Source organism: Penaeus monodon, chromosome 3 (assembly GCF_015228065.2).
Source record: "Penaeus monodon isolate SGIC_2016 chromosome 3, NSTDA_Pmon_1, whole genome shotgun sequence".
Classification (NCBI taxonomy): Eukaryota; Metazoa; Arthropoda; class Malacostraca; order Decapoda; family Penaeidae; genus Penaeus; species Penaeus monodon.
This window is the reverse complement of record NC_051388.1, coordinates 33,269,403-33,274,402: the sequence shown is the minus strand read 5'-3', so window position 1 is coordinate 33,274,402 and position 5,000 is coordinate 33,269,403.

The following is a 5,000-nucleotide window of genomic DNA, read 5'->3' as shown; positions in this document are numbered from 1 at the left end:
ATTTTTTATCATACTTTACATTCATCATGTGGTTGCGCGCAGATGTTACCATCTATTCTCAAGCAATAAACATGCTTTTTACTGGAAGCTGAACCGTGCAACGTTTAAATTCGCAAAGTGAGAATGTGAATGTTTAGGCAGTATTGTGATGGGGAAATAAAGACTAATTTTATTTTTTTATGAATTCTGCAGTTTTTATCTATCACGTTTGTGATCTATACGTGCCCTGACAAACCCCACCTGCATGTGGTTTTCGTGCCTATGGCTGACTTTCCTCATGTCACTACCTTTATTTTCATGGCAATTATTACTGGCGTTGGTATGATGGTGTTTGCATTTGTGTCGCTATTATTTACCGATGTTGTTAAAATATGTTACTGCTTCTTTAGTGATCGTAGAACAAAATAAGTGGACGACAACGATACTAGTAGTAATAACAATTACGAATCATGAAAAAATATAATACTGATAACAACATTCAAAAATCTTTGCTGATTATCATAACGATAAAAATGGTGATGGTGAGTTTTACAGTAAAGATAAAGATGATAAGGCTAAGGTGAAACCTCAGCAATATTGATAACAAAAATCAGCACTAAATGATAATGAATAACAGTAACTATGATGGCACCGATAATAAGAATGAGTATGATAACGACATAATGTAATAATGCTAATGATAATAGTGATTATGATAGTATTATCATTAGTAATTATAATAATAATGATAATAATAAAATAATAATTTGGTGCTACATTATTAGCTACATTATATATCTTGTTTACCTACTACTAACTACTAATATACCTCTACTATTCACTACTACTGCTACTTCTATCTTCATCATCACTCATCAAAGATGGATCGAGCGTCGTGTTATTTCCTCTTGATCGCATCTAATTAAACCTAGTCTTACTGTTTCGCTGTATGCATTGTATGCAACCACACAAACGTTGTTATGATCATTCTGCTGTTATTACATTACATAAAACACACACACACACACACACACAAGTACACAACACACCACACACAACACATCACACACACACACACCACACACACACACACACACACACACACAACACATACACACCACACATACACACATGTTGTATGTATGGTATGTATGTTATGTATGTATGTCTCTCTCTCTCTCTCTCTCCTCTCTCCTCGATCTCTCTACTCTCTCCTCTCTCCTCTCTCTCTCTCTCTCTCTTATATATATATATATATTATATATGATAATATATTATATATATATATATGTATATATACAGAGACACAAACTGAGAGAGAGGTATGTTTATAGAAATCTATGCATCGAATCCTCTGTATCTATATATACTATACTCTTTGTATAGATTTATAGATATGATCACTGATTTAGATTCATTATTTGTTGCTAAGGACGAAATGTCGCCCTGAATCTGAAAAGAGGCAAAAAAAAATTAGGAGGCTTATTACATTATATATCCAAAAACCAGACCTGCATGAGGTCACTCACTAAGAAGTAATGATTACGAAAACTTTAGAAATATCTTCTGTAAACATTTTTTTATTGTGTCCAATATTATGAATCATGACAATATGATATTCACTTCACTGTCGACCTGCGTCAAAATATATCAAATAGAACTTTCTGCCATATATTCTACTATCAAAATGTGAAAGAAAAAAATGTGATGAATAATTAAACGGATAATTAAACAAGAATAAACCTTAATTAGATTAACCGCCCGGTAATGCTACGTTTGCTCAGCGATGCGAACCAGTACAGCTCCCTTTCCTGCAGCTATTTTGATACATTTGTATTGATTTTTTGTTGGCGAATTAAAACATTTTTGTTTTCATATATATGTCACCTATTTTGATTACCTGAACCGATTGAAAATTTGGTATAACAGGATGGAACTATGTTGGCGACAGTGGCTAATGTCCTAAACTCCGAGCTTCAGTGGTGATATTAGAACAGTCACACACACACACACACACGCGCCGCGCGCATCTACACACACACACAGCACACACACACACTACACACACCACACACCCACACACACACACACTAATTCTCACTCACACTCACACACACACAAACACACAAACACACACACACACACACACTATCCTGTATCGGCTGGGTTTTGCGGCTGAAGAGAAAATGGTTTTTTAACGGATTTAACGATTGCAGTAATATAATATTGCATGTGCACATTCATGTGTACGAAAGTGTAACAATCTGTTAAACAAATATATATATATATTATCTATATATTTTTCATTTTCGCTTGCTGTTCATAAAGGTCGAATTATCCTATATTTAAAAATGGTGATGAGACAGCACTTCTATAAGGAAGAGGGAAAAAGTCAGCTCATACTTTTCCCAGTGACAAAGTAATTTATGCTAATCACATTTGTCTGTATATGAGTGTGAGTCTACTAAAGCCTGTATGTATGTGTGCGTATACAGACGTTTCTGAGATATGTGTTTGTGTGCGTTGCGCACATTTATAGCCCTGTGCCTCTTGAGCGTATGTTCATGGCCGTGTCTTGTATCCATCCTTTGTTTTTGCGTAGCCTAAAAGGTATTTCACTTTCAGGGATGTGACAGGTAGTATATTGATAACGGGATAATCAGGCTGTGCAAATATTTTAAGAACACATGTCAGTACACATAAAACATATTTTTAATTTAATCATAAGCTTTCTCCCACTTTCTTAGCCACTATTCAAGATTGTACGAGGAATTACCGTTTTATTACCATTTTCTTATGATAAGGAAGCTGTTTTTTCACTTACCTTATCTCGTTCTGTGATTTTGTGCCGCACAATCATGTCGAGTCTGTGATTTATTGATCTAATCTTAAAAGACGCACGGTTAGTTTGTTGACTACATATTCTATCAATTTACGTTTATTTCTCTATCTCTTCAATCATTATCCCGGTAAAATTAACTTTATATAAGTCTTATTATTTATATTCCTTTATATTTTTTATCAAACAATAATGATCACTAACACTATCTTTACTGGTAGGAACAAATGGGCTCATGTGCCTGTTTGGAATTTTTATACACACAAATACACACACACACACACCCACACCCACACACACACACACACACACACACACCCACACACACACACACACAAACAAACAAACAAGGAGAGTATGTGTGAGAGTAGACGACAATGAAGAAAGTAATAATTATCACAGTCGCGTTGATAATAGAGACTTCAGTGACAGTGGAGAAAGCCAATAAATCTGCGGATTATGTCAAATCCGACAGGTGCTGGCGCAAGACTGACGAAAGGTCAACTTGATCTCTTCACCGATAACGCTTTGGACACGTAAGGAAATCCAAGCCACGTTCAAGGGTCAGATGGTAAAAAGAACAGACGTAAGATGATGAACAAATTCTTTATTCACTGATATTATTGTGTTTTTCTGAAAATATGTGTGATATATACACGTCAAGATTATATAATTTCGTATAGTTTAAGAATTAATACGATATTTTTCAGGTAATGCTCAGTTGAAATAGGTTTAGGAGTTCTGTGACAAATATCCTACAGTAATAACATTATCAATGTCAATATTGTTATCACCATCATCACTATGATCTTCATCGCCGTGATTATCATTATCCTTACTGTTATTATCATGATTATTATTTTTATCATTGTTCTTGTTGTCATTATTGTTGTTCTTATTATTACTATCATTAATATTATTGTTATTACTTTTATTAATATTATTATTGTAGTAATAGTATTAATAGTATTATTATTATCATCAATATTATTATCATTATTATCATAAATATTGTAATAATAATAATCATTATAATAATGATGATGATGATGATGATGATGATGATGATGATGATGATGATGATGATGATGATAATATAATAATGATAATGATGACGATAATAATAATGATGGTGATTATCATTTTTATTATTATTATTATTATTATTATTATTATTATTATTATTATTATTATTATTATTATTATCATTATTATTATTATTATTATTATCATTATTATTGGTAGCAGTTTTATTATTATTATTAATGGTAGTAAGTTTATTATTATCATTAATAGTAACAATAATAATGATAATAATGATACCATACTACTGCTACAACTGCTTCCAATACTACTACTGGTACTGTTGTTTTTCCTTCGATAATTACTAACGACAATAATAATAATTCAAGGTTTTAATGATATTAGTGACATCATCCATTAAAATAACGATAATGATAACAGTATTAGCAAAAGCAAAACAAAAATATCAGCGCTAATGATGATAAAGATAATAATAATAACATCAATGATAGTGGAACAATAATACTGATTACGGTATTCTTTGCTTAGTAACGGTGATGATTTATATTACTTAGATATAATTTTAAAAAATATATGATAACCGGAATTTTACTTGTATTAGCCATTATCACTGAAAACAATTTGAATCCGGGGAAGATAATGCTGATCAAACAGTGCCAATGCCCTGGAAGCAAACTGGTCAGTTGGTGTTAGTCAGTCTAAAGAGCGCACGCAAACATTCCGCATTCCAAAGACACTTTTGGTACCTTCCTGTTGACAAAGTTTGAGTGGCCCAACCTGACCGTCTCACCGGCCCCTTTTTTTTTTTTCCTTTCGCCCCGCTCCTTGTACCTACCTCCTCTCTATTTCTCTCTTCTGTCTTGCCGTACCTTGATTTTTTTTCTCGCCGCGTTACAATTTGTGAAGGTGGTTAGAGCTCTCACTTTTAAAAAAAATTTTGGGTTATTTCTTATGATTTTTAATAAATAATAAAAAACAACAAAAAAAATTTTAATAAATTTTAATAAAATAAAATAAGAAAAAAAAAATAAAAAAAAAAAATAAAAAAAAAAAAAAAAAAAACAAAAAAAAAAATAAAAAAAAAGTCGGAACCAGACATGATATCACATGTTGAATGAAGAAACGCAGGTACGATGCC